Source organism: Eriocheir sinensis, chromosome 9 (assembly GCF_024679095.1).
Source record: "Eriocheir sinensis breed Jianghai 21 chromosome 9, ASM2467909v1, whole genome shotgun sequence".
Classification (NCBI taxonomy): domain Eukaryota; kingdom Metazoa; phylum Arthropoda; class Malacostraca; order Decapoda; family Varunidae; genus Eriocheir; species Eriocheir sinensis.
This window is the reverse complement of record NC_066517.1, coordinates 19,427,128-19,448,783: the sequence shown is the minus strand read 5'-3', so window position 1 is coordinate 19,448,783 and position 21,656 is coordinate 19,427,128. Positions and strand designations below refer to the sequence as shown.

At 37.6% G+C, this 21,656-nt stretch overlaps 1 protein-coding gene and 1 long non-coding RNA gene across 2 annotated transcripts in view; one reads left to right on the top strand and one right to left on the bottom strand.

Annotated features, from left to right (window-relative positions):
- Positions 1–2,680, bottom strand: part of LOC126996099 (uncharacterized) — a 95,331-nt gene extending 92,651 nt beyond the window's left edge. Inside the window, exon 1 of the long non-coding RNA XR_007750931.1 lies at positions 2,546–2,680. This is a non-coding gene — a long non-coding RNA (uncharacterized LOC126996099). The remainder of the gene's footprint in view (positions 1–2,545) is intronic.
- Positions 1–21,656, top strand: part of LOC126996094 (DNA mismatch repair protein Msh3-like) — a 250,738-nt gene that overhangs the window by 201,529 nt on the left and 27,553 nt on the right. The gene's annotated exons all lie outside the window — the stretch shown is intronic.

Below are 21,656 nucleotides of genomic sequence, written 5' to 3'. Positions count from 1 at the left end.
TCTCCTCTTCTCTTTTCCTCTTTTCCTTCTACCCTCCGCCCCTCCTCCTCATCCTCCTCCTTCGTCTCTCCCCTCCCTTCCCTTTATTTATTTCCCTCTCCCTCTCATATCTCTCCTCTTCCTCTTTCATTCCTTATCTCGTTCCTCACCTCCCCATCTTTCACATCCCCTTTGATTCATTCCCTCCTCCTCCTCCTCCTCCTCCTCCTCCTCCTCCAACTGACAACACACCATGAATATGCGATCCAAAAAATTCAGTTTCACCGAGAAAATCACTTTGCAACAGGAAGCCGGAGTTTCGAGTTTCACCACCACCACCACCACCACCACTACTTAAGCACCACCACTACCACTACCACTGCTTTAAACACCACTACATCTTGCACTATCACCACCACCACCACGTCCACTCCTCCGAAGAGAAGAGAGGTGGAGTAGAGATCCATACACTCGTAAACAGAGACATCACCACCACCACCACCACTACACCACCACTACCACCACCACTACTTAAGCACCAATACATCTTCCACAATCATCACCACCACCACCACGCCCACTCCGAACATAAAATAGAGGTGGAGTAGAGATTCACACACACGTAAACACAGACACATCACCACCACCACCACCACCACCACCACTGCTTTAAACACCACTACATCTTCCACGGTCATCACTTCCCACCACGCCCACTCCCCCGAAGATAAGAGAGAAGTGGAGTAGAGACTCACACACACGTAAACAGAGACACATCACCACCACCACCACCACCACCACTGCTTTAAACACCACTACATCTTCCACGGTCACCACTACCCACCACCACGCCCATTCCTCCGAAGATAAGAGAGAAGTGGAGTAGAGATTCACACACACGTAAACAGAGACACATCACCACCACCACCACCACCACCACTGCTTTAAACACCACTACATCTTCCACGGTCACCACTACCCACCACCACGCCCACTCCTCCGAAGATAAGAGAGATGTGGAGTAGAGATTCACACACATGTAAACACAAACATCACCACCACCACCACCACCACCACTGCTTTAAACACCACTACATCTTCCACGGTCACCACTACCCACCACTTCCACTCCTCCGAAGATAAGAGAGAGGTGGAGTAGAGTAGAGATTCACACACACGTAAACACAAACATCACCACCACCACCACCACCACCACTACTACCACTACTTTAAGCACCACTACATCTTACACTATCACCACCACCCACCACGTCCACTCCTCTGAAGATAAGAGAAGTGGAGTGGAGTAGAGAAGAGAAGATTCACCACACGTAAACAAACAAAAACACCACCACCACCACAACCACCACTAACACTAACACTACTTTAACCTCCACCACCACCACCACATTCTCCACGTCCACTCCTCGGGCGATAAGAGACAGACAAGTGGAGGAAGTGGAGTAAAGAAGCAACGATCCACACACTCGTAAACACACAAGCACAGCAGCACATCCGGGATTGAAACAGGAAAACAGAAAAAAAAAGTGAGGAGTGAAAAAAAAAGCTTCATTTTGCACGACATTGGTTCGAACACCTGTTTTGGTCACAACACTGAGGGGAGAGAGAGTGGGGAGGGAGAGAGAGGTAGGTAGGTAGGTAGGTAGGAAAGCAGGTGGGTTATGGGGATGTACGAGAGGAAGGGAAAGGAAAACGAAAGTGAGGGAAAATATATGAACGAGAGGAGGGAATTATGCTGAGGTAACGTTTAGGGAAGGAGGGAAAGGGAAGAAGGGGAATAAAATGAGACAGGAGGGAGGGTGATAATGAAGCCGAGGAAAGGAAGAAAAAAAAGGAAAAATATACATCAGGCGAGAAAGGAAAAAATCACCCATGTAAGAAGGAGAGACGGTGAGGGGAAGAAAGGCGAGGAAAGGAGAGGAAAGATGAGGGGAAATGGGAGGAAAAATGGGAATATGTGGGGAGGAAAAGGAAGGAAAGGTAGGATAGAGAGGAAAGATGGGAGTGGGTAGGGAAGAAAGAGGAGGAAAGATGGAAGTGGCAGGGAGGGAAAGGGTGGGGAGGAAAATAGGAATGAGTGGGAAGGAAAGAGGAGGAAAGTGAGAGTTGGAAGAGAAGGAAAAGAAAAGGAAAGGGGAGGGAAAAGGTAGAAGTGGGTGGGGAGGAAAAATAGGAATGTGTGAGGAGGAAAGGAGAAAAAGGAGAGGAAAAAGGAAGGAAAGGGGAGGGGAGAAGGTAGAAGTGGGTGGGGAGGGAAAATAGGAATGTGTGGGGAGGAAAGGGGCAGGAAAAAGGGAGAAAAAGCGGGAATGGGTGGAAGGGAAAAAGGGAAGGAAAGGGGAGGGGAAAGGTAGGTGGGTGGGGAGGGAAAAATCTGGGGTGGGGAAAAAAGGGAGAAAAGTGGGAATGGGTGGAGTGGAAAAGGGGAGGGGAAAGGTGGATGTGGGTGGGGAGGGAGAAGGGGAAAAAATCTGTGGTGGGGAGGGGGGAGAAAAATTGCATCAAAAGCCAAAGACGGGGAAAAACTCTACGGAGGAAACATTACCTTTTTAGGAAGGAGAGAGGCAGAGAGGGAGGGAGGGGAGTGGGGCGACCTCCGCCTTCCCCGGAGGATGAGGGGAGAATGAAGAAGAGTGAGGGGAGAGTGAGGGTGCTAACGCCTGCTCTCCGCTGGGCCACGCTAACGACTGACTCCCCTCGCTCTCTCTCTCTCTCTCTCTCTCTCTCTCTCTCTCTCGCTCTCGCTCTCGTTCTCGTTTCATCACAGAAGGAGGATAGGATGTGTGTTTGTGTGTGCGTGTGTGTGTGTGTGTGTGTGTGCGGTGTGGTGTGGATAGGTGAGGGAAAAATCAAAGGTGTGACTGTAGGTGTGGCTCAGAGTAAAGAAAGGTGTGTAAAGGGCCAAGAGGGCGGTAGGTGTGGCGTGGGTGTGGCCTTGTCTTCAGGAGAGGAGTGTGGCCGCCCGGGTGTGGTTAGATCAAGGGCAGAGGACCAAAGGGATGTGGTCGGAGTCAGAGGATGTGTGACTATGGAGGGTGATGGCGGTGGGGGCGGGAGGGGAAGACTTGAAGGGGTGTGGCTACGTGTTGAGGGTGGGCTGGGGAGGGCGGGGAAGGGGTGTGGCTCTGGCTCTGGCTCTAGAACGTGCATTTGTAGGCAAGGTGTTGGCGTGAGATGTGGCTGGTAAACAGAGAGAGAGAGAGAGAGAGAGAGAGAGAGAGAGAGAGAGAGAGAGAGAGAGAGAATGTGTTTACCTTACTTTGCCTGCTTAACACACACACACACACACACACACACACACACACACACACACGCGCACACGATTCATAAGCCGAGTTGACATGTTGCATCGCTGAGCCCTTGTCGAGGAGAGGCGAACGAGCTGCTTGAGCCCGACTGACAAAAAAAAGAAAAAAGGAAAAGAAAAAAAAAGCAGGAAATGAAAAGGACCTCGCTGGCGTGTACACTGAAAGAATAACTAAGAAAGAAAAAAAAAGCATGTGTGCGTGTGTGTGTGTGTGTGTGTGTGTGTGTGTGTGTGTGTGTGTGTGTGTGTGTGTGTGTGTGTGTGTGTGTGTGTAATAACAAGTCGTCGACACTTTTTTTTTTCATTGTTCGGAGGGTTTAAGAAGGATTAGGGCGAAGTGAAGTGAAAGGAAGGGAAGGGAAGGGGAGGGAAAGGAAACGAAAGGAAAAGGAAGGGTAGGGAAGGAAAGGAAAGGGAAGGGACAGGACTAGACGGAACAGGAAGGGTAAGGAAGGGAAGGGAAAGGAAAGGAAAGGAAAAGGAAGGAAAGGGAAGGGAAAGAACGGGACGGAACGGAACGGAACGGGAAGGGAAGGGAAAGGAAAGGAAAGGAAGGGAAGGGAAGGGAAGGGAAGGAAACGAAAGGAAGGGAAGGGAAGGGATGAGAAGGGAAGGGAAGGGAAGGGAGGGAGAAGGGAGGAGAGCTGGAATGAAGGGTAGGTAAAGGAACGGAAGGAAAGGAAAGGAAAGGAAAGGAAACAAAATGGAAGGGAAGGAAAGGGAAGGGGAAGGGAGGAGAGCTGGAGAAAAGGGACAGAGGGAGGGATAGGAAAAATGAAGAGAATAGAGGAATATGAAAGTAGGACAGTAGGTGAGAGAGAAGGACAGGAAATAAGGAGAGGGGAATAAGGAAAAGGGAGAGAAAAAGGGACAATGGGGAGGAAGTGAATGCCAAAGATGGGAAGGTTGGGATGATAAATAGAGAAAGGAAGAGAAGTTCAGAGGTAGGGAGGAACGAGAGAGAAGGATGAAGGTCGGAAGGGAGGGGGTGTTGAGGGATTAGAGGGGAGAGGGATGGCCTGAGAGGGAGGAAGGGCAAAGGAGAGAAGGTGGGAGGGAAGGAGGGAAGCGAGGAGGCTGGACAGCGTGGCGCCAGCGTGAAGGAAGAGAAATAAGAGGGAATTTACAGAGAAAGGGATGAAGGGAAAAAATAAAAGGAGGGATGAAGGGCACGTGAAGAGGGGAAAACGATGATGGAAAAAAACGTTGAAGAGGAGAATGAACTGAGGTAATGAAAGGTGAGTGGAAGGAATGAGGAGCAAATTAAAAACACGAGTGATGAAGAGCTTGTAAATTAAAAAGGAGTGATGAAGAGCTTGGAAAGAGGAGATAGGGTGGAAAAAAATGTTGAAGAGGAGAATGAACTGAAGTAATGAAAGGTGAGTGGAAGGAATGAGGAGCAAATTAAAAACACGGGTGATGAAGAGCTTGTAAATTAAAAAGGAGTGATGAAGAGCTTGGAAAGAGGAGATAGGGTGGAAAAAAATGTTGAAGAGGAGAATGAACTGAAGTAATGAAAGGTATGTAGAAGGAATGAGGAGCAAATTAAAAAAGCGAGTTATGAAGAGCTTGTAAATTAAAAAGGAGTGATGAAGAGCTTGTAAAGAGGAGATAGGGTGGAAAAAAATGTTGAAGAGGAGAATAAACTGAAGTAATGAAAGGTGAATGGAAGAAATGAGGAGCAAATTAAAAAAGCGAGTGATGAAGAGCTTGTAAATTAAAAACGAGTGATGAAGAGCTTGGAAAGAGGAGATAGGGCCGAAAAAATGTTGAAGAGGAGAATGAACCGAGGTAATGAAAGGTGAATGGAAGGAATGAGGAGCAAATTAAAAAAGCGAGTTATGAAGAGCTTGTAAATAAAAAGGCGTGATGAAGAGCTTGTAAATAAAAAGGAGTGATGAAGAGCTTGTAAAGAGGAGAAAGCGATGATAGAAAAAACGTTGAAGAGGAGAATGAACCGAGGTAATGAAAGGTGAATGGAAGGAATGAGGAGCAAATTAAAAACACGAGTGATGAAGAGCTTGTAAATTAAAAAGGAGTGATGAAGAGCTTGTAAAGAGGAGATAGGGTGGAAAAAAATGTTGAAGAGGAGAATGAACTGAAGTAATGAAAGGTGAGTGGAAGAAATGAGGAGCAAATTAAAAAAGCGAGTTATGAAAAGCTTGTAAATTAAAAAGGAGTGATGAAGAGCTTGTAAAGAGGAGATAGGGCGGAAAAAAATGTTGAGGAGGAGAATGAACTGAGGTAATGAAAGGTAAGAGGAAGAAATGAGGAGCAAATTAAAAAAGCGAGTGATGAAGAGCTTGTAAATTAAAAAGGAGTGATGAAGAGCTTGTAAAGAGGAGATAGGGTGGAAAAAAATGTTGAGGAGGAGAATGAACCGAGGTAATGAAAGGTGAATGGAAGGAATGAGGAGCAAATTAAAAAAGCGAGTTATGAAGAGCTTGTAAATTAAAAAGGAGTGATGAAGAGCTTGTAAAGAGGAGTTAGGGCCGAAAAAATGTTGAAGAGGAGAATGAACCGAGGTAATGAGAGGTGAATGGAAGGAATGAGGACCAAATTAAAAAAGCGAGTTATGAAGAGCTTGTAAATAAAAAGGCGTGATGAAGAGCTTGTAAAGAGGAGAAAGCGATGATAAAAAAAAATGTTGAAGAGGTGAGTGGAAGGAATGAGGAGCAAATGAAAAAAACGAGTTATGAAGAGCTTGTAAAATAAAAACGAGGTATGAAGAGCTTTTAAAGAGGAGAAAGGGACGAAAAAAATGTTGAAGAGAAAAGTTGTCAGGTAATGAAGAGCAAAAGGAAGAAATGAAGAGTAAAATAAAAGTAGAATGAAGAGAAAGGACCGAAGAAATGTTGACGAGGAGAATGAATTGAGGTGATGAAAAGTAAGAGGAAGGAATGAAGAATAAGATTAGAGTAAGATAAAAAGAAGAATGAGGAGCACGTGTAGAGGAGAAAGTGCTGATAAAGGGTTGAAGAGAAGAAAGAGTTTTAATGAAAGGTAAGAGGGAGCAATTAGGAATAGGATGAGAAGTGGAATGAAGAGAAGGTATAGAAGAGAAAGTGCTGAAAAAATGTTGAAGAGGAAAATGAACTGAGATAATGAACGAGAAAGGAGAGAGAGAGAGAGAGAGAGAGAGAGAGAGAGAGAGAGAGAGAGAGAGAGAGAGAGAGAGAGAGAGAGAGAGAGAGAGAGAGAGAGGAATAACCAAAAAACAATGATGAAGAGTTTGTGAAGAGGAGAACATGCTGATAATGAAGAGAAGAATGACCTGAAATAATGAAAGGTCAGAGGGAGGCAAAAAAAAAATAAGATAAAACGAGAGATTAAGAGCTTGTGAAGAAGATAAGTGCTGGAAAAAAATGTTGAAGAGAAGAATAAATTGAGATAATGAACGTTAATGAAAGGTAAGAAGTATTGAAATAACTAGACAGAAAACAGATGCGAGAGGAGACGAAATGAACGTACACAGGATAAATTAGTGAACGTACATACATATTTAATTAATGATCTTATTTAGTGAGGGAGAGCTAGGAATCAGATCTTACGCTTGCTCAGTCCTTCGTTCCTTGTATAATAGATCAATAGACTCAGGTAATGAAAAGTCACGTGACAAAACTAAATAAACTGTCCATAGAGTATCACATCACCTATTGCAAAGAGAAAATACCTAACATATACATTTAATTTTTTCGCTTTAAGAGAGGTAGAATGAGAGGTAATGGAAGGTAAAGGAAAGTCATTAAAAAGAATCTAGCCATGAAAATTAAAAAAAGAGGAGACGAGGTGTGCACGAAGAGAAGAAACTTGCATATTATTTTGAGGGAAAGAGTGGGAGGAGGAAGAGAAGAAATCCTTGAAAATATACGTAATTTATTTTTATTCCAAATGAAAAACGACGAATAAGGAGAATTAGTATACGGGAAAGAGGTGTGAATGTGTGCCAAATTTAAGGGAAAATGAAAAAATAAATATATATACCCTCAGATTATTTCCGAGGAAGTACCACGAAAGGAGACAAAATACATAGAAAAGAAAGGACAAAAAAATAAAAAGGAAGGGAAGGGAAAGGGAAGGGAAGGGAAGGGAAAGGAATGGAGGGGAAAGGAAGGGAAGGGTAGGGAATGGAAGGGAAGGGAAAGGGAAGGGAAGAAAAGGGAAGGGAAGGGAGAGGAAGGGAAAGGACGGGAAGAGAAGGGAAGAGAAGGGAAGGGAAGGGAAGGGAAGGGAAGGGAAGGGAAGGGAAGGGAAGGGAAGAGAAGGGAAGGGAAGGGAAGGGAAGGGAAAGGAAGGGAAGGGTAGGGAATGGAAGGGAAGGGAAGGGAAAGAAAGGGAAGGGTAGGGAATGGAAGAGAAGGGAGAGGAAGAGAAAGGAAGAGAAGGGAAGGGAACGGAACGGAAGGGAAGGGAAGGGAAAGGAAGGGAAAGGAAGGAAAGGGAAAGGAAAGGAAAGGAAAGGAAGGGAAGGGAAATGATAGGGAAGGGAAGGGAAGGGAAGGGAAGGGAGAGGAAGGGAAAGGACGGAAAGAGAAGGGAAGAGAAGGGAAGGAAGGAAGGAAGGAAAGGAAGGAAGGGAAGGAAGGAAAGGAAAGGACGGGAAAGGACGGGAAGAGAAGGGAAGGGAAGGGAAGGGAAGGGAAAGGAAGGGAGCGGAACGGAAGGGAAGGGAAGGGAAGGAAAGGTAAGATAAAATTATTGAAATTTATCGCGTGTTTGTTTCGAAGAAGGGAAGACAAAACGGAGAGAAAAATATAAAAGACGAAACAATCAACTTTTAAGCGTAAGGAAAAATATTAATAACAAAAAATATATGTTTTATTGAATCACAGCTAAGAGAAAAATATTAAAACTTATTATGTGAACGTCGCTTAAGAATGACGAAATGAAGTAAAGAATATGCAGAAAATGGAGGAAATAATATGTTTTAGAAATTAAGGAAACAATATTAGAAAGAAAGATAATATGCAGAAAATGGAGGAAACAATATGTGTAAGAAATGAAGAAAATGGAATATGGAAGAAAAGAATATTGAAGAAATTAAGAAAAAATATGTAAAAAAAAATGAGAAAATAACATGTAGGAATTGTAGGAAAGAATATATAGGAAATGAAGAAAACAGTATGGAAGAAATGAAGAAAAGAACTTAAGGAGAATAGAATTGGGCATTACGAACAAGTGAAAATATAAATAGAAAAAAAAATTCAATGAAGGAACGACGAAGTAGAAAAAGTATATATATGAAAGAGAGGAAAAGGGAAAGAAAGAAGGAAATATCATCACAGGTTTAAGAAAAAGCAATTATAACTTGTCGAAGGTTTATATCGAGGGAGGAAAGATGGAAGGTGGAAAAAAAGTGGAAGACGGGAAAGAATTTATATCAAAGGAAAGTGGAATAAAAAAGTAACGAAATTTCCTTCTTTCTTTCCTTTTTTCCGCTCTTCTAAATATATAATAAATAGAAAATAATAAATAAATAAAGAAATAATAAATAAGTTAAATAAATAAATAAATAAAAGAAAGAAAAAAAGAAAGAAAGAAAGAAAAGAAAAGAAACACATCGTCGTTCCTTCATAGACATTTAGTTGTTGTTTATTTTTGTTTTGTTTTTTAATATTTTCACTTGTTCTTAATATTCAATTTTATTCCTCTTATATTCTTTCCTTATTTCTCCCATACTGTTTTCTTCATTTCCTATATATGCTTTCCTTTATATCCCACATGTTATTTTCTCTCTTTTTTTTTACATATTCTTTTCTTAATTTCTTCAATATTCATTCCTTCATTTCTTCCATACCGTTTCCTTCATTTCCTGTATATTATTTCCTTCATATCCTACATGTTATTTTCTCTCTTTTTTTTTTACATATTCTGTTCTCTCTAATTAAGGGGAGCGACGGGTAGAAAAATTAATACATGGAAAAGTAAGGAAAGTCTCATCATAAGTTAAAGAATTTATATCAAAGGCAAGTGGAACAAGAGAATGGTGTCATGTTGATTTAGAAAGAGGAGCGACGGGTGGAAAAATCAATATATGGAAAGTGGGGAATGTCACATCAAAAGTAGAAAATCATGGTTAAAATTTGTCATGTATTTTAATTATTTCAAAGGCGAGAAGACGAAATAGAGAAACAAAATATATGTATGGAAGAAATAATTACAAAGCATAGAAAAAAAAAAAGATGACAATAAACGTAGGAATGAAATATATATGGAAGAGATAATTATTAAGTGTAAAAAAAAAAGGAGAGAAAATAAAATGTAGAAATAAAATATGTATATAATACTTTGGTGGTGGTGGTGGTGGTGGTGGAAGTGGTTGTGGTGGTGGTGGTGGAAGTGGTTGTGGTGGTGGTGGTGGTTGTGGTGGTGGTGGTGGTGGTGTACATATAATTATCATATATTATTCATTTATGTGCCTTTTGTTTTACTTCCATTTATTTGTGTTTCATATTTTGTTACTAATTTCATGTATTTTTTTATTATTTATATGCTCGTTATTTTTTCTTTCTTTGTTTGTTTTGTTTTGAGTTGTAAGTTTGTACCACCTTTTTTGTTTACTTGTTTATTTGTTTGTTTTCGTGTATTATTATGTCAGTCATTCTTATTACCTATTATTTGCATTAGTATAAGCAGTATCATCATCATCATCGCCATCATCATCATCATCACCATCATTACAATTACTATCTTCATCATCATTATTACTTTCTCTAGTTATTATTATTTTGTTATTATTACTGTTGTCGTTCTTGTTGTGTTTACGGTTCAGTAACTACCCCGTGCCTCGTTTTCTTCCTCCTCCTTCACCTGTAGTCTTGTTTTATTACCCTAGTTACCTTCGCCTATTGCCTTCTCGCTCTTCTTCTTCCTCTTTCTCTTCCCTCTTTTGTCTTAATCCTTGCTCCTCGGGGTTTTTTTCTCGCTCGCTTACTCTCTCTCTCTCTCTCTCTTTTTTGTTTCATCTTTTCTTTTTCTTTCCTTTTCTTCTTTCCTTCCTCTTCCCATTTTTCTTATTCTGCTTATTTTTCCTCCTCCTCCTCCTCCTCCTCCTCCCACACATTTTCTTATTCATCACTTATCCTCTCTTCCTTCCACGCATCCTTTCCTCCAGTCCATTCATTAATTATAACGTTTCTTCTTCCTCCTCCTCCTCCTCTTCTCTTCCTCCTTCTCCTTCTCCTCCTTCTGTTCTGACTCCTCCTCCTTCTCGTCCGCCTCTTGTTCTTACTCCTCCTCCTTCAATATCTCCTCCTCCTCCTCCTCCTCTTCCTCCTCCTCCTCCTCTCTTTGTCCTCCTTCACCTCCTTCTATTTGTGTCCCTTGAACTCCACGCCTCTCTCTTCTTTTCCCTTCTCTTGCTCCTCTTTTTAATCCCTCCTCCTCCTCTCCTGTCCTCTCCTCTCCCCTTCCTCCTTCTTCATATCGCCCAGAGCACAAGGAAAGAAGTTTTGATATATTCCTTTGGCGCTTAACTTTATTACCGTAGGAGTCAGTGGCCTTTTTTTTGGTCGCCTGAAAGATCAAAGTAATGCATGCATCAACTGGGCGGGGAAATGAAAGGTAGATAGGCTGGTAAATAGAAAGGTAGATTAGGGAACAAGGTAGGCAGGGAGGAAGGGGAGTGAGGGAGGGAGGGTGGTAGATATATTAGAAAGAAAAATTATAGCCAAGAAAATTCATTGGTAGGAAGTTAAAATGAAAGACAGGTACGAGATGGATAGATGATTAGGTAGATGGGTAATTAGTTATGGAGGAAGGTAGAGAGGAAGGGAGGGACGTACTGGGTAAAGTAAGTAGGTAAATGTGAAGGTAGATGCATAGGTAAGTACGTAGGTAGAAAGGTAAAAAGTCATTAGTAGGAAGTTAAAATTAGAGACAGGTACGAGATGGATAGGTGATTAGGTAGATGGGTAATTAGTTATGGGGAGAGGTAGAGAGGAAGGGAGGGACGTGGAGGGTGGAGTAGGTAGGTAAATGTGAGGGTAGATGCATAGGTAAGTACATAGAGAGTAAGGTAAAAAGTATGAATAGGTTGGAAAAGAAAAGAGAAAAGGGAAATTTGAAGGTAATTGAGGTTGAAGATACGACGAGAATGAGGGAGAAAGGGAGGTAGAAGGAAAGTTTAAAAAAACAGATAAGAAAATAAGAAGATAAGTAAATAGCTTTCGTAGGTAAGAAAACACAATACAGGTGAATTAATAAATGTAAATAAATAGACAAATAAATAGGAAGGTTAAGATAGATAAATAGATACAAAAAAACTAACAGGTACTTGTCAGCTGATGAAAGATAAACAGATGGATAGACAGATAGACAGATAGATAGATAGACACGTGGGTCAAAAGGATAGATAGTGATTGATGAGATGAAAGATTAATGGAGGTAAATATCTCTTTAGAGCAAAGATTGACTGGAAGCAGAAATAGAAAACGAGAAATAGATAGACGAGAGAGAGAGAGAGAGAGAGAGAGAGAGAGAGAGAGAGAGAGAGAGAGAGAGAGAGAGAGAGAGAGAGAGAGAGAGAGAGAGAGAGAGAGAGAGAGAGAGATGAGTTAATGGGAATACGAATGAGAGAAGATGGAATACAAAGATAAATCAGGAAAGAGGAAAGAAAGACAAATGGGGAGAGATCGAGGAGGAGGAAGGAAGAAGGGGAGGGGGAGGAGGAGGAAATAGGAGGAGGAGGAGGAGGAGGAGGAGGAGGAGGAGGCGAGGAATGTTATATACGGGAAGTTGGAATGAAGGAGAGGAAAGAAGGAAGGAAGGAAGGAAAGGAGGAAGGAAAAATTCGCGATAGATGGATCATGTCGCCACGTACAGAGAGAGAGAGAGAGAGAGAGAGAGAGAGAGAGAGAGAGAGAGAGAGAGAGAGAGAGAGAGAGAGAGAGAGAGAGAGAGAGAGAGAGGGGCAAACTAAATACCATACAACAGAAATGAGGCAATCCATAAATTCGGAATAACTCAAGAGAGAGAGAGAGAGAGAGAGAGAGAGAGCCTGGGCGTTCGGAGAGGGCGGTTCAGACATCCCTACTTTAATAGTTGAGCAAGACCACACCCACCCCTCTTTGCCCCCCCCCTCCCTTTCTCTCCCCTTCCCATCTCTCCCCCTCCCCTTCCCTTTCTCTCCCCTTCCCTCCTTCCTCCCCTTCCCTCCTTCCTCCCCTATTTCCTTCACGATTTGACTTCAGAGGGCAAGGTAAGGAGGAAGAAGGGGAGGGAGGGAGGAAGGTGGAGAGAAGATGACGGGGTGGAGAGAAGCAAGGGAGGGAGGGAGGGAGAGAGGGAGAGAAAGAAGGATAACACCACACCCTCCTTCCCTTATGTCTTTCCTCCTCCTCCTCCTCTCCCCCCCAATCATTCTCTCTCTCTCTCTCTCTCTCTCTCTCTCTCTCCTATCAAGAATTTTTTGCCTGTATTTCAGAGAGAGAGAGAGAGAGAGAGAGAGGAGAGAATCATAACATTACTCTTCTCTCTCTCTCTCTCTCTCTCTCTCTCTCTCTCTCTCTCTCCCCTCACACCTGGTCCGCTCTCCCACTCTCCTCTTTTCCTCCTTGCCTAACTCCTCCACATGTCCTTCTCCCATGCAAAATTCTCTCTCCCTCCTCCTCTTCCTCCTTTCTTTCCTTTCCTCGATAAACTTTACATAATGCCCTACTTTCTTACTTTCTTTCTCATTGGTTGAACTTTTATTTTCTTTATTTTCGTACATTCTTTTCTTTCTCGCGTGTTCTTCCCATTTTTCTTTTTCTGTATATTTTTTTTCCTTATTTTTACTTTATTTCCTTCTCTTTTTATTACTTTTTTTTTTTTTGCTGTAATGAACGGATACATACTTTTTTCTCTTTTCCTTCTTTTTTCCTTTTTTTACTTAACTTGTTTATATTTCCCTTTTTCCTGTTTTTTTTCATTCACTTATTTACTTATCTTCGTGGTGTTGTTTTTAATAGTGGAAAGTTACAACGCAAGAATCATTTTCTTTTCCAATTTTCTCACTTTTCTCTACGATGGTGAATTTCTTTTATTTTCCTCTTTTATTTTCTTCCTTTTTGTTTATGGCGAAAAGTGGCGAAGTAAACGGCGCCGGAAGGGGTATAAAAGAGATTTCGAGATGCATTACTCGGCTCCTATCTCTCTCTCTCTCTCTCTCTCTCTCTCTCTCTCTCTCTCTCTCTCTCTCTCTCTCTCTTCTTCATAACTCACCGGAGATTGTGTGGAGTTTTAAAGAAGTCGTTTCGTTTCTTTTTCTTTTCATTTTTTCTTCATCATTATTATTATTATTATTATTATTATTATTATTATTATTATTATTATTATTACTCAACATTACATCTCGATATTTTTTCATTGTCGTTCTTTGCATCTTTTCCTTTCAATTATTGTATCACTTTTTTTTTTTGTTACTTGCTAATTTTTCTCTTTTCTTTTCGTTCTCACTCCTGGGCGTCATTTATTTCCTTGTTTATTCCTAATTTCTTTCCCTTTTTTCTCATGCAACTTTTTTTTTATCCTGCATCGGTGTTCTCCTACTTTCTTTTGACCTAGTATTCTTTTTCTCTCTTCTTTCATTTTCTTTTAGTCCTGTAGTTTTTATTTATTGTCTTGCATTCTTTTTTTTTCCCTATTTACTCTGTTGTCATATTTCATTATCTTCTGGTCGTGTTTTCTTTTTTCATCTCTTTCATTTTTCAGTTTTTCGTGATTGCATTTTTGGTGAATGTGTCTCTTCATTCAGTGTCTGTGGTCTCATTTCTTTATCTTCTCTCCGTTACGTATTTCATTTTTCCTCGACTTATATTTCTATTTATCTCATTTTTTTCTCATCTCATTTATCTCATTTTTTATCCCTTTTCTATTTTTGTGTTGTTGTTGTTTCATTCTTTTTTGTTCTTTGCTTTTTTCTCTCTTTTCTTTCTCTTCACAAATATATTTTCTTGAGAGCGTTTTTATTAGTTTCCATTTTGATTGCATTTTCGTTTCTCGTTTTCTTTCTCTTTTTCTTCTGCTCCTCCATTTAATTATGTTTTCCGTTCTTCTCTAGTATTTTTTTTCTCTCCCTGCTTATTGCGTTTTCTCCTCCTCGTGTCCAACCCTGTTCAAGAATAGCCTAGTATTTCTCCTATTATTTTTCCTTTTTACAGTTTATTTATTTTTCTCATATGTTTTTTATGTTTATCTTTTCTGGGGGGTTTTTCATAATTTTCTTCTATAACTTTTTTCCTTTGTCTTGTTTTTTTCTTTTCATTTTTTTCCTTCCTATTCGACGTTGCTAACAAACAAAAAAAACAGTCAATTTTTATTCGATTTTGTCTTTATTCTCCATATTTTTATCTAGTTGGTTTCGTCCTATGTTAAGTTTTTTTTTTATATCTATTTTATCTATTTTCTTCTATTTTATATTTTCCTTGCACTCCAATTATCGGGCAGAAGGAAGGTGTTTTATTTCCTTTTTGCTCTTCCTACAGTCTATTATTTCACCATTTCTCTGTGTGTTTTTCTGTTTTTTTATTTCTTTTTTATTTCGTGTTCTCTCTCCATAATTCCTCAAGAAAAGCCTATTTTTTTCATTTTTCTCTTTTATATTTACTTTTTTTTCCCACATCATACTTTCTTTTAAATTGTGTCGTCTACTTAGTGTTCATTATATCAATTTCATAACTTTTTTTTCGTTTTCCTTTTTTGTGTGAATTATGTATTATTTATTTTATTTTATTTTTCCTCTTTGCTTTCCTTACCCACAATATATTTTGACTTAATTTCTTCAAGTGTTTTAGTGTCTTTTATATTTCTTTTTCTTTCTTGTTCTCTTTTTATCACCATCAAGAAAAGGCTATTTATTTTCATTTTGCTGTTTTATATTTACTTTTTTTCCCGCACTGTATTTTCTTTTAAATTGTGTCGTCTAGTTTACTGTCTATTGTATCCATTTCATCACTTTTTTTACGCTTCCCATTTTTTGCGAGTGAAATTTTTCCTATATTCTATTTTATTCTCAGCGACATGTTCCAAGCCTTCTCCTTTTTGCTTTCTCATCTTGTGTTTTTCATAATTCATCCCATTTTCTTCTCCTATATTTCTCTCTTGCTCGCCAAAACTTCTTTCCAATTCTTTTTAACATCTTTTCCCTCATTCCAACCTTCATTTTTCATCTCGTTTCTTTTCTGGTTCCCCGCAGTCTCTCTCTCTCTCTCTCTCTCTCTCTCTCTCTCTCTCTCTCTCTCTCTCTCTCTCTCTCTCTCTCTCTCTCTCGCTCGCTCGCTCTCGCTCCCTCTCAATTTTTACCTCCAGCCCAAATGGAACAGGCGGGGGGCAAACCTGAGAGGAAAATATATACAAAAACCTTCACGTTGTCTCTAAGTCTTGTAGCTTCACGAGGGGGGGGAGAGAGAGAGAGAGAGAGAGAGAGAGAGAGAGAGAGAGAGGGGGGGGAACGAAATAATATATAGAAAAAGATTGAATGAACGAAGGAACGAAAGAAAGGAAAAAGAAAGAAAGAGAAAGAAATAAAGGAAAAATTAATGAATGAATGACAGCAAGAAATAACGAATAAAAGAAAGAAAGAGATCATGAACGAATTAAGGAAAGAAAGAAAGAATAAAAAAGAATAACAAACATATGAATACAAGAGACAGATAAAGAATAAATATGAAAACGGAAGACATATTATAACTGAAATATGAATAACATCAATAATAATAATAATAATAAAAATAAAAATAAAAACAGTTGAGGCAATAATAAATAACAAACAATAAGAAAACTATGACCGATGTCCCCGTGTATCTCCACCAATAAGCCTTGCCGAAGCACACCCAGCATCTAAAGCAGGAAGCGGTATAGAGTATGTCCAACACGTATGGCGGGGTCGTTCATCACAGGAGGGATCATGTATCGTCCGTGTATCCCTCTGTCCGCAAGATGTAGAAAAGGAGAAAGAAATAGCGAGTGTCGAAACGAGAGGAAACAAATATGAATAAGAAGTTAGAGAACGAAGTGAAAGAAAGGAAAGAATATGTGAGAAATGGACAGATAAAAGGAAGGAAGGAAGGAAGCAAGAAGAAAAGAAAGAAAAAAGAAAGATTGATTGAAAGAAAGAGAGAAAGAAAGAAAAGAAAGAGAAAAATGAAAGTAAATATGAGAAAAAAGACAAAAAGAAGTTACACAATATGAGAATGAATGAGAGAATTACTAAATAAAAGACAAGAAGAACTGAAAATGGATGGGAGACTTAAGATGGATGAAAATAAAGAACTAGAAATGCTAGGAGAGAATGAAAAAGTGACTGAATATAAGAAAAAAAATTAAAGGCTGAGCGACAATAGATTAGGAAGAATGAAAGAAGACAATTAATGAGAAAGAAGAAATGAGAGAGAGAGAGAGAGAGAGAGAGAGAGAGAGAGAGAGAGAGAGAGAGAGAGAGAGAGAGAGAGAGAGAGAGAGAGAGAGAGAGAGAGAGAGAGAGAGAGAGAGAGAGCAGATATTAGCATGTACGCCACGTAAGATAACGAGACCGTAAATCATAAAGGGATCCATATTGCCCTGTTTCCCTTTGCCCTTAAGATTATTTTTGTGCTACCTTAAGATTTATTTCCCGTTTTCTATGTTAAACAAAAACAATGTGAAGATGTATTGGGGTGGGAAGGTGCACGGGCCTCACGAAATTTACGGTAAACTATGCATTTTTATGGTCATGAATACAGATTTCCATAGACAGAAGAAAGGAAGGAAGAAAGAGAGAATTAAAGAAAGATGGATAGATAGAAAAAAAAGGGAGTTGGAGAAAGAAACAATGAAAGAAAGAAAGAGAGAGAATAAATGAAAATAGCATACGAGAAAAAAGGAAAAAAGGAAATTACATATATTATACATACATAAGGTTAGGATATCTGTATGTAAATGTGTGAAACGTACCATTGCCACCCCTCTGAAACGGGAGCAGGTTCACGGATAACACACATGGAAGGGGAAAAAAATCAAGTATTCAAGGAAAAAGGTACCTATAAAAAAAAAAGTCTGTTCAAGGAGCCTATTCATCTGGCGCCTAGGCAGCGTTTGTTACGGCTCCTGTGATTGGCTGCACCCCTCCCTCACTCACATGCCATTCATGTCCGCCGTGACGCTACACACTTGTATTTTCTTCGTCATAACTTGTCTCTTATTCACAACAGACCACTTTAGTTGGTACCGTTGGACTCAGCAGTAATTGCACAACTCAGTTACATTTATCTAAACTCGATAAAATAAAACATAAAGGAAATGTGATGAGTTGAAGTCACAAGACACCTCCGAAATGTTTATAACACGGTTTGCTTATCATCGCTTTTCTCAGCAGTCTAAACCACGGTTGAAATAAATGATTTCATCTCATAGAGTAAAGTCTCCTCAACGCTATGGTGCGATCAGATTACAGATAAAACGTGACATGAGCATAACACAAAACAGTTTCTAAGGATGTGTACAGCGACGACGCATGACTGCCCGCTGACTGGCCGCCGGTCGGCCGCCGCTTGTGGTGAATTAGGCTATTTTTTGTCTCCTTATTTCTTTCGCTGCATTCATCGTCAACAAACGAAAACCCTTATGCATGATCCCAGCTACAATAAAAAATATTACTGATGAGTGCCCGAAACACACACACACACACACACACACACATATATATATATATATATATATATATATATATATATATATATATATATATATATATATATATATATATATATATATATATATATATATATTTATATTGGGATAAATGATAATGCAAGTTTTTTTGACGATGAATGAATGCAGAAAAGAAGTGCTTTTCTCCAGCGCTATAACTAAGTAATCTATTCTTCGTTCTTTATATTTTCTAGTCATTTCTTTTTATTAACATCTATGCTCGTCTTTTTGGTGCTTTTCTTATTGCAATCTATAACTAACTAATCGATTCTTCGTTCCTTATATTTTCCAGGTATTTCTTTTTTTTAACTTCTGTGCTTGTCTTTTTGGGGCTGTTCTTATTCCAATATATAACTAACTAATCTCTTTTTCTTTCTTTATATTTTCTAGTTATTTCTTTTTATTAACTTGTATGCTTGTCTTTTTGGTACTTTTCTTATTCCAATCTATTAGTAACTAATCTATCCTTTGTTCCTTTTATTTTCTAGTTATTTCTTTTATTAACTTGTATGCTCGTCTTTTTGGTGCTTTTCTTATTCCAATTTATAACTAGCTAATCTATTCTTTCCATATTTTTCGATTTACCTCTTTTCATTAACTTCTATGGTCGTCTTTTCAGTACTTTCCTTATTCGAATCTATAACTAACTAATCCATCCTTCGTTCCTTTTATTTTCTAGTTATTTTTTTATTAACTTGTAAGCCCGTCCTTTTGGTGCTATTCTTATTCCAATCTATAACTAACTAATCTATTCTTCGTTCCTTATTTTCGAGGTATTTCTTCTATTAACTTCTATGCCTGTTTTTTTTTTTTTTAGTGCTTCTGTAATTCCAGTCTATAACTAACTAATCTATTTTTCTTTCCTTATATTTTTTCTAGTTATTTCTTTTTATTAACTTCTACGCTCGCCTTTTTGGTGCTTCCCTTTTTCCAATCTGTTACTAACTAATCTATTCTTTCCTTATTTTCCAGATATTTCTTTTTATTAATTCGTATGCTCGTCTTTTGGGTACTTTTCTTATTCCAATCAATAACTAACTAATCTATTTTTTCTTTATATTTTCTAGTTATTTCTTTTCATTAACTTCTATGCTCGTCTTTTGGGGATCTTTTCTTATTCCAATTTATAACTAACTAATCTATTTCTCGTTCCTTATATTTTCTAGCTATTTCTTTTTATTAACTTCTATGCTTGTCTGTTTTGGTGCTTTTCTTATTCCAATTTATAACTAACTTATCTATTCTTCTTTCCATATTTTTCTATTTACTTCTTTTCATTAACTTCTACGCTCGTCTTTTTAGTACTTTCTTATTCCAATTTATAACTAACTAATCTATTTTTCTCTCTTTATATTTTCTAGTTATTTCTTTTAATTAACTTCTCTGCCTGTCTTTTTGGTTCTTTTCTAATTCCAATCTATAACTAATCTATTCCTCGTCCCACATTTTTCTTCTTATTTCTTTTTATTAACTTCTATGCCTGTCTTTTTGGTACTTTTCTTATTCCAATTTATAACTAACTAATGTATTCTTCGTTCCTTATTTTTCCAGGTATTTCTTTTCATTAACTTGTATGCTTGTCTTTTTTGTGCTTTTCTTATTCCAATCTATAACTAACTAATCTATTCTGCGTCCCATATTTTTCTTCTTATTTCTTTTTATTAACTTCTATGCCTGTCTTTTTTAGTGCTTTTCTTATTCCAATTTATAACCAACTAATCTATTCTTTCCTTATTTTTCCAGGTATTTCTTTTTATTAACTTCTATGCTCGTCTTATTCCAATCTATAAGTAACTAATATATTTTTCTTTCCTTATATTTTTCTAGTTATTTCTTTTTATTAACTTGTATGCTTGTCTTTTTTGGTTATTATCTTATTCCAATCTATAACTAACTAATCTATTCTTTTCTTATTTTCCCAGGTATTTCTTTTCATTAACTTCTATGATCGTCTTTTTGGGTTCTTTTCTTATTCCAATTCATAACTAACTAATATATTCCTCGTTCTTTATTTTCTAGTTATTTCTTTTCGTTAACTTCTATGCCTGCCTTTTTTGGTACTTTTCTTATTTCAATTTATAACTAACTAATCTATTTTTCTTTCTCTATGTTATCTAGTTATTTCTTTTCATTAACTTCTATGCTTGCCTTTTTTAGTGCTTTTCTTATTTCAATTTATAAGTAACTAATCTATTCTTCGTTCCATGTTTTCGAGGTATTTTTTTATTAACTTCTATGCCTCTCTTTTTTAGTGCTTTTCTTATTCCAATTTATAACTAACTTATCTATTCTTCTTTCCTTATTTTTCTAATTATTTCTTTTTATTAACTTCTATGCTCGTCTTTTTTGGTACTTTTCTTATTCCAATGTTTAAGCAACTAATCTATTTTTCTTTCCTTATATTTTTTCTAGTTATTTCTTTTTATTAACTTCTATGCTTGTCTTTTTGGTGTTTCTCTTATTCCAATCTATAACTAACTAATCTATTCTTTCCTTATTTTTCCAGATATTTCTTTTTATTATTTCGTATGCTCGTCTTTTGTGTACTTTTCTTATTCCAATCAATAACTAACTTATCTATTATTTTCTTATATTTTCTAGTTATTTTTTTTCATTAACTTCTATGCTCATCTTTTTGTGTTCTTTTCTTATTCCGATTTATAACTAATATATTCCTCGTTCCTGATATTTTCTAGCTATTTCTTTTTTATTAACTTGTATGCCTGTCTTTTTTGGTGCTTTTCTTATTCTAATTTATAACTAACTAATCTATTCTTCTATTTATTTCTTTTCATTAACTTCTATGCTCGTTTTTTTTTAGAACTTTCCTTATTCCAATCTATAACTAACTAATCTATTCTTCGTTCCTTATTTTTCTAATTATTTTTTTCTTAACTTCTATGCTCTTTTTTTTTTTTGTTCTTTTCTTATTCCAAATTATAACTAACTAATCTATTTTTCTTTCCTTATTTTTCCAGGTATTTCTTTTTATCAACATGTATCCTTGTGTTTTTTGGTGTTTTTCTTATTCCAATTTATAACTAACTAATCTATTCTTCTTTCCATATTTTTCTATTTACTTCTTTTCATTAATTTCTATGCTCGTCTTTTTGGTACTTTTCTTTATTCCAGTCTATAACTAACTAATCTATTCTTCGTTCTTTATTTTCTAGTTATTTCTTTTCATTAACTTCTATGCTCGTCGTCTTGGTACTTTTCTTATTTCAATCTATAACTAACTAATCTCCCAAATGAACACCACTGAGTGCTAACTCACTTTGGGATGTTTTTCACTGTGTTAATACAGTTTCTCTGAACTAACTAATCTATTCTTCCCTTATTTTTCAGGTTTTTCTTTTCATTAACTTCTATGCCTGTCTTTTTGGTACTTTTCTTATTCCAATTTATATCTAAGTAATCTATTCTTCGTTCCCTATATTTTGTAGTCATTTCTTTTTATTAACTTGTAAGCTTGTCTTTTTTAGTGCTTTTCTTATTCCAATTTAGATTGGAATATGAACAGCACCAAAAAGACATCCATAGAAGTTAATGAAAAGAAATACCTGGAAATATAAGGGAAGAATAGATTAGTTAGTTATAAATTGGAATAAGAAAAGCACCAAAAAGACGAGCATAGAAATATTAAAAAGAAATACCTGGAAAAATAAGGAAGGAATAGATT